Genomic DNA, 9,544 nt, shown 5'->3' with positions numbered 1-9,544 from the left:
ACAGTTCATGGTTGTTATGTTGCTTTCAGCATTCCAGAGGTGTTATGTTTGTATGTCAATTGAAAACGTGTTTAGCATTCTGCTACATCAAAGATGTTTGAAACTCAGTATTCAGTTGTCTAACCTTATTTTACTTTTTAATTTTACGATGATCATGTGATATGGTTTTGCGGATGTAGCTGTAAAGAATGGTTTATTGTTAGCATTGTCTTTTTAAAAAGAAAAGAAAGCGAAGAAAGTGAATGAAATAGAGAAAGAAAAGGTAGTTTCTTAGCACATCAGTATTGTTCTCTTCTTCACCTTACTAAGAATGGTTTAACATATTATGTTTTTAAACAGATAGAAAAAAAGAATTAGAAGAAAACAGAAAAAATTATAAATGTAAATTTATTTCCTATCGTTTGGCATTTGGAATGTAAACTAATGGTATACACGTGCGCGCGTGTGTGTGAAGTACAAGGTGGAACGATAAAATTGTCGCACTAGAAAAGACGACATGGTTTCATTTCTGTTTGATGAAAACCAGTCAGTTTTTTTCTTGTTGCAGACCATCTACTAGTTAGGCAGTTTTGTAAAAATCCCAAGAGCGATAGGAGCATTCTAGCATCTCTGAAAGTAACATGATGTTCAACGAGCGAAATCGGAGATGCGCCGCTGTACAATTCATGCTCTCTATCGATTCAAGTTATGATAACAGGACCATTGCTAACACCCTCAAAATGCATCGCTGGATTGCCGCCCAGTGCGATAAAAACAAAATTTTCGCACAGGATTATGATCTTTGGTGTTGTTTTAAGTGAGGGTCACCTCACCCGAATGTACTAAAGAGCGTGTTGATACCCTGGTGCAATCAGGTGGCCGCTGGTCGACCCTGGATGTGGCAGCAGGATTCGGCGCCGGCCCACGTCTAAAGAGACCTAGGCTTGTCTTCAGAAGGAGCGCTACGACTTTGTAGCCTTTTCTCACTCCCCCTCCTCCTCCGACCTGAACCCGATGGACTACTTCGTTTAATCATACGTTGAGAACATCACCAACATCACCGACATCAACATCACCGACATCACCGACATCAAAGCTAGCCTGATCGCCGCCATCCTCCGAGTATTCATCGAGCTCCCACCGCTGCATGTGGAAGAGGCATGCTCCCAGTTCCGGATTCGTATCGAGGCGGTGATTGAGACTGAAGGCGACTACATTGAATCGATATCAACTCTACTACATAATCAAGTTACTTGAATTGATTTTTTTTCAAGTCCTAAAATAAAGGTGTAGTGTTGTTTTCTTTAAGGCGACTCTTTTATTGTTCCGCCCTGTACTTGGACAACTGTTTCACGAGACCTGTCAAACTAATGTAATAAAATTATTTTTAATAGAATTTTAACAATTAGTTTTGTTTTACGCTATTGTGTTTTTATATAAATAAATATTTGATTAATAATGATAATGGTAATTTAAAAAAAAAAAAAGAAGAATTTCATAAGTAATTATCAAAGTAGCATTGATTTATTTATAGTTAACTACTACTTTAATCCACTGCCTGTTTTTACGTTTATACGCCTTTCTTTGTTTACTTTTACCAAACACCCCCCCACACACACACACACTCATTTCGTCCATTACTACATTCATGAAGATTGAGGATGTTGTTACCTTGAATCTCGTGATTTTGCTGTGCAGTCATCGATTCTTAGTCATCAGTTCATCCGACCGCTGCTGGGCGAATTATTGAAAGTTGGCCAAGTGTGCATCCACATATTTCGATCTGCGATGAAATATGGCTGAGTTGATGTGAATGTCACCGTGCCATAGGTGAGAGTTTACCTGGTGTTTACCTTCAAGTTTGAACACGGTAGAAAATATCAAATGTCTAACGGTCGATGTTGTCGGACGAACGCTATTTTATTTTTATGTAATGAGACTGTTGGTCCCGGCATTGCAAGGGAAAATTAAGGAATCCAGAATCGAAACTATTAAATTGGCCAGAAAGGAACGGAAACGATCTTTTCGTCCAATATGCTTAAATTTTATCTATGATCCAAAATATTTGTACGAAGCTACACTCACCGACTTGCTTGCGTCTTTGCGGGTTAGGGTTAGGGTTAGGGTTAGGGTTGCGGTGTGCGTGTGTGTTTGTAATTTACAATTTAATAGAAAGAATTAAATAGCTGACTTGTCTACGAATGAGCCGAAATGCATAACGGTGAAGGTTTTAAATGAAATACATTTTAATGTTGGAAAAATATTCATTGCTATGTTTTGTTTCGGGCTAGAGCTTTGTTTTACAATTTAGCAAAGAAATGAAAGTATCTTTTTTCGGTACCTAAAAACCGACATGAATTATGGTAGAATTTAATTTTGTAATTGATTTATGCATGTGTTTGGAGGAATGTAGTTTTAAATTTACAATGTAGAACTCAATCGTAAACCTCAGAAGTAAATTGACCTAAAAACTCGATAGAAGTTTCTCACTCCAAATGCTAAACTTATATCCACGATATAACAATAATTTTTTCAAGTTTAATATTAATTTGCTTATGCTGAAGATGAGGTATCCTACCGATCCCTAATTAAGCTTCTGTAGAATAGTCGTGCATTTTGCTTAAACTGTTTATTTCGGGTTTCGCTCTATTCTGGATTTCCTTTTTCATTCTTTTGGCAAGTGCTGGAATCCTGCCGTCGAGTTCCCTCGCTATGTTCTTCAGCCTTTCTACTTTTGTGCTATTTTTTACACTATGCATATAGGGAATGATATGTTATAAAAAATGCAAACAATCATTGCATTATAAATCGGTGAAGACGAAGGGAATTAAGTGCTTGCAAATGCCATGTCAGCAGGAGTTCAGAATAAACAAGAAAAAATATTAAGCGACAGGAAGTAAGAATATCGAATCAGGACCAATTCCTAAGAGTAGGGCTCAACTTGAATTTCTTAAAGCGCCTTATATATATATATATATATATATATATATATATATATATATATATATATATATACTAGACTAGACTATCCGCGACCCGTTGGATCAGTATATGTTATAGCTAGCTATGGAATAGAAAGTATACAAAATTAATGTACAAAAAGTTTAAGTGAGTATACAGAATCAATGTATAAACGCGCAAAAATTGAAGGTGCGCGAAAACAAACGTAGCAACCACTTAAAACAATACGCAATTTCGCGTGAGCGCGTAAAAATTTACTGCACGAGTGCATGAAAACAACATGGCGACTAGCAAAAACAATACGGAATACATTGGATAATAAGGGTCTTAACATCATTGCCTTTAGATTAAATGAAACATCTATTATATAAGAGGAGTGTAATCCGTTGAAAAAAAATTGAAAAAATAACTGAAAAGTACAAGGAGATCGTGTGCATTGTATAGGCCAACCCTAGTTTTGTGTGTGTGTGCGTGCGTGCGTGCGTGCGTGCGTGTGTGCGCGCGCGTGTGTGTGTGTGTTTGTGTGTGTGTGTGTGTGTGTGTGTGTGTGTGTGTGTGTGTGTGTGTGTGTGTGTGTGCGCGTGTGTGTGTGTGTGTAAACAGCCTTTAAAATATCAGGATATAATAATTAACTGATTAAATAATATTTAACGGTGAAACCTTTTCAAGAAATGAAAACCGCCCACACACACGTTTTAAAGTCGCCAATAAGTTAAATCTTATTATATGTCAAATTCATATAAGAAAAGTGATCTCTCAATCTAAAATGTTAAATTTAAATTATTCATAAAAACATTCTCCCTTTTATATTATTTTTAAAGGCCGTTGAAACGTATTATCCAAAAAACAGTAGATTTTGATTTCTTTTTATGTGCTAAACTACGCTCGGCTAGGTCGTAAAAGAACAAATTTTTTTTTTTTAATATGTAAATTGATCAGGTAATTTTTTTATTTTTACATTAGAAAAACATATTTGCCTTGTTTTTGTTTGAAAACAATTCCAACTCGCAATGAAAAATACAAATATAATAATCGTAAATAAATAATTTTGGATCCGAAAAACGTAGTTATTTTTAAATCAAGTTCCATTTTTAATCACGCACAACTTGAGTAAAGAAAATATATTTAAAAAGATGTAAGTGCACATGTACAATCGGCACCCCTCTTACAATTTTTTTCTTTTCGTCTTCTTTTAACTATTTCTGCGGATTATTCGAATCTAAGCTACCAGATTATGAAAAAAAAAAATGAAAAAATCAATATTTAAAGATTTCAAAGGGGATTCAGTTTCACATACAACGTTCTAGTAAATCGATCTCCCATTTTCAGAACCGATTTACAGCCCCGTTTTGACGTTGGCTCCTTCAGTCCCCCTCCCATTATTATCATTTTGTTTTCTTTTTTTTTGTGTGTGTGTGTGTGACTTTTCACTTTGAGAAATGTTCGGTCTGCTGCCACCCGTCCGTTATTATTTTTAATTTAATCTACCCGTTGGTCCTTAAAGAATGGGATGAAAAATGTTCAAAATAAAAACTAATTTTTAGATTTTAATGTCTTTTATTGTTTTTTTTTATTATTGTTTTTTATTGTTTTTGTTGTCTTTTATTCTTTTTTATTGTTTTTTATTGTCTTTTATTGCCTTGAGAAAACATTTCCAGAGTCCAAAGCACTAATGCAAGCACTAATTTAAATTAAGGAGGCCCTACTAAAAGCACTACTAAACCAATTTTCTACCCCCCCCCACCCATCCTTGAAGAGAACATTTTTTAAGGCCTGAAAAAAAAAGTAAGAATCCATAGGAGCGCTACTAAAAGCAGTAAATTCGATTATAAATATGATTATAGCTATATATTTTATATTTATAGCTAGTTTGTTTTACTCAACGGGGTTAAATTACATTTATTTGTAAGGAAAACAAAAATATTGTAGATCTTGAGTATGCTTTGAATAGCAGCAGTGGCTTTTAATATCGGACTTAAGACAGGGCGGTCATGGAATAGGTAAGCAGACGATTTTTTTTTAAACCGAAAGTTTGTAAACCGGATAGACGATTTAAACGCCCAAGTAAGCTAATCTAAGTTATATATATATATATATATATATATATATATATATATATATATATAAAGCTGAACGTCTGTGTGTGTGCCTGGTCACGAATAGGTTGACTATTATAGAAAACTAGAAAACTGATCACGTATAATGATAGAAGATGTATCGAGACACAGGAATGGGTATGTTTGATCTGGCATAATGATGATTCACTAAAATTGTGGGGTCTGCGTACGCGCCTGGTTCACACAGTATGGAAATAAAGAAATTAAAAATTAAAAATTCGTTTACAAGTGTTTTTGATATAGATGTACATGAGAATACTTTCATAAGTATGTTTCAACTTAAACAGGGATGGTATAATAAAATTGTGGGTCAGCGTTAGCGCCTGGCCTCCATAGAATGGAAATAGGCACAAATTTTAATAAAGACTTTTCATATCTATCTGCGTAAATATACTTTGATAATTATGTTTCAGTTTGAAGAAATATGGTATAATAAAATTATGGTGTGTTCGTTCGCGCCTGACCTCCATAGAATGGAAATATGTCACAAAGTTTAACAAGGGTTTTTAATATAGATCCACAGAATATTGTGATAAGTGTTTCAGTGTGAACAGGTATGGTATAATAAATTATTAGGTTTATCTATTTAATTTTTACTTTCATCATATTTTGCTTTGGTTTTGATACCCCCAGATTCGAAGCTATCTCTTTAAAACCCTTCCTTTTCATAGCCTATCATACTTTCATAAATCAGAGTCCATTTTCTGTTTTTGAACCCAGTCAACGACGGGTACTTTTGCTAGTATATATATATATATATATATATATACAAATTTGTATTTCTTTTTAGGGAAGTTAAACTCGAACGCAAATCTTACAATTGTATCACTTGGATCCAAGTAAATATATTCGAAAGAATCTGGGAAATGCATACAATTGTTATTGCGAGGAGTCTATCTAAAAAATCATAAGAATTCGTGAACAAACGCACAAAAAAAGAAAACAAAAAAAGAAAAGAAAAAAAGAACTATAAGTATAACTGTTTTGCAATATCTCGGCTCTTCAGATTAAAACGTTTCAAAATCATATTATGTGAAACTATATTATTTTAAACAATATTATGTTCACCTATATTATATTAAAACTATAACATGTTAACTCGTAATTGTGTTAAAACCACATTATTTTGAACTTAGGGTGTGTTACAACCACATTATATTGAACCTAAATCGTGTTAAAACTACATTATGTTAAACCGTAATTGTTTTTCACCCACATTATGTTAAACTGTAATTGTGTTTAAACCACATTATGTTAAACCGTAATTGTGAAAACCACATTGTGTGTAGCTGTAATTGTGTTTAAATCACATTTTGTTAAACCGTAATTGTTTTAAAGCCACATTATGTTGAACCTTAGTTGTGCTTAAACCACATTATCTTGAACCTTAATCGTGTTAAAATGACATATTAAACCTTAATTGCGTTAAAACCATATTATGCTATACCTCAATTTTGTTTAAACCACATTATGCTGAATCTTAATTGTTTAAACCAAAATTTGTTTATCCTTTGTTGTGTTAAAAGCTCATTTGGTTAAACGTAACTGCGTTAAACTTTAATTGTGTTAAAACCACGTTAGTTTTAACCCTAATTGTGTTGAAACCGCATTATGTTGAACCGTAATTGTGTTTAAACCACATTATGTTAAACCTTAATTTGGTTAAAATCACATTACGTGAAACTTTTATTATGTTTAAAACACATTAGTTTATGCATTGTGCTAAAACCACATTGTGTTGAACTGTATTTGTATTAAAACCACATTATGTTAAACCTTAATTGTGTTTAAACCACATTATGTTTAACCGTAATTGTGATTAAACCACATTATGTTGAACCTCAATCGTGTTAAAACCACATTATGTTTAATTGCGCGGAAACCATATCATCTTAAACCGTAATTGTGTCATAACCACATTATGTTGAACCTTAATTGTGTTAAAACCATATTCTGTTTTACCTTTATTGTTTTAAAACCGCATTACGTTAAACCGTAATTGTGTTAAAACAACATTATGTTAAACTTTAATTGCGTTAAAACTACATTATGTTGAACCATAATTGTGTTTAAATCACACTATGTTAAATCTTTATTGCGTTAAAACCACATTACATTAAACTTTAATTATGCTAAAACCACATTAGTTTAAATCTATTAAAACCACACACCTTAATTGTGTTAATGACGTAAAAACGCTGTACACCAATGTTTTCGGCTTTAATTTATTGCGTGGAATTTTGTGCGTGAATGATTACGTACATGACATAAGTATGCTGTATATTCCAGTTTTTTTTTTTATTACACCGAGAGCAATTATAGAAATATCGCCATTAGAGTATTCTGAGTTTAAATGATTATATGTAAGACAAAAAGATATCTTCTAGGAATGTATCGATTGACTATCACAAATACACCTGCTATATATATTTACATTGGAATATCAAAGTCTCAAATGACAGTCCAAATGAATTCCCATAAGCTTAAGCCATGTCTTGAATGACTCGCAACATATTTTCATTATCTCAGATGACACCGTTGAATATAATATATATATAGATTTCTTTCATATCACATGTGCACAGATGCAACACGGCTGCAATACCCAAACATTTCTGTACTTAAATGATAACAGCAAAATAATGTATTTATTTTAGTTTTAAATGCTATTTTGTTAAAACTTTTATAAATTAAAATGTCAATAATTCTGCCGTGTATAATTTCGGTTTGAAAGCATCATTCTCTTTGTTTGAATTGCATCCAGTGACATGCAAGGGTCTGGTGATACCCTATTGATGCATAGGTGATGCTCTGGTGATGCACAGGTAATGCTCTGGTGATTGGTCAAAAACTTGATTGTATGCTTCAAAGTTTCATTTATATGTTCCATTACATCGAAATAGTAAAAGAAAAAGTATGGTTTGAATATGATTGAATGTCAAACCATTTGGATGCCTGGGGAGTCTACTCGAACCCTTCTTCACGTCACTGATTGTAGCTGAGGTTAATCAACGTTATTGAAAGAAACCTATACAATCCAACCTATTTAAACGTACACATAAATATTTACAAGTGATCAAATATCTGCCTCTATCTTTCTTATATAGCCATATAATTATAAAACCCAGCTTATCTGCCTCTATCTTTCTTATATAGCCATATAATTATAAAACCCAGATTAGCTTGCTTGATTGCTTGAGCGTTTAAATCGTCCATCCGGTTTATGATCTCCTGTTTCAAAAAATTCGTCAAAAAATTTCATGGCCGCCCTGTCTTAAGTCCTATATTAAAAGCCACTGCTGCTATTCAAAACATACACAAAATCTACAATATTTTCGTTTTCCTTACAAATAATGGAATTTAACCCCGTTGATTTAAACAAAACTGATTTAAATATAAATATACAATATATAACTATAATCATATTTATAACCATATTTACTGCTTTTAGTAGCGCTCCTGTGGATTCTAACGATTTATTTTTCAGAACTTATAAAAAAAAAATATCTTCGAGGAGAAACTTGCTTTTAGTAGGGCCTCATTAATTTAAATTAGTGCTTACAGTAGTGTTTTGGGAGTTTCTTGCGTTTTATTTCTTCATTTATCACTTAAAAACATGTTTTCTCAAGACAATAAAAGACAATATAATCTCAAAATTACATTTTATTTTGAACATTTTTATAATAATAATAATAATAATAATAATAATAATAATAATAATAATAAGGGGAGTGTCAATTACTTCTTGGCCTTTTGGTCAAGATCAAAGTGTAGTATCTGTTCTTCAGATGCTGCACTTCTGTTTCTTGTTCTCTTTCAGTGGAGGAGAGATCCTTCACGACTGAGACAATTTTTATTTTTGTACCTTTTCTCCACGTTAAAAAACGACCCTGGTGTCTAACTCTGTCCCGTGGGGAGGCATAGTAAATAGGTATAATAATAAGGGGAGCTGAAGGAGCCCACGTCAAATCGGGGTAATAAATCAGTTTTGTAAATGGGATTTCATTTACTAGAACCTTGTACGTGAAACTGAATCCCCTTTCCAAATATTCAAAAGTTTTTTTTATAATCTGGTAGGTTAGTGTCGAATAATCCGCAGAAATAGTTTGAAAAATACGAAAAGGAAAAAATTCTAAGAGGTGCCGATTGTTGAGGTGCACATATATATTTTTAAAAAAATATTTACTTTACCCAAGTTGTGCGTAATGAAAACTAGAACTTGATTAAAAAAATACGCTTTCGTGTCTAAAATTATTTATTTACGATTATTTTATTTGTATTTTTCATTGCAAGTTGGAATTGTTTTCAAACAAAAAAAAAAAAGCAATTACGTTTTTCTAATGTAAAAAAAAATATACTTGACAAATTTATATATATAAAAAAAAATTTGATTATTTTTACGACCCAACGAAGAAAAAGATATCAAAATTTACTTTTATTGGCTAATACCTTTCAACAGCCTTTTAAAATAATGTAAAAGAAATGCC

At 32.5% G+C, this 9,544-nt stretch overlaps 1 pseudogene; it reads left to right on the top strand.

Annotated features, from left to right (window-relative positions):
* The first annotated feature begins 8,794 nt into the window (after positions 1 to 8,794).
* LOC145286667 (U2 spliceosomal RNA) lies at positions 8,795 to 8,927 on the top strand (annotated as a pseudogene).
* Positions 8,928 to 9,544: the final 617 nt, after the last annotated feature.

Source organism: Euprymna scolopes, chromosome 10 (assembly GCF_053919585.1).
Source record: "Euprymna scolopes isolate OS-2025 chromosome 10, ASM5391958v1, whole genome shotgun sequence".
NCBI lineage: Eukaryota > Metazoa > Mollusca > Cephalopoda > Sepiida > Sepiolidae > Euprymna > Euprymna scolopes.
This window is presented reverse-complemented; position numbering and strand designations above follow the sequence as displayed.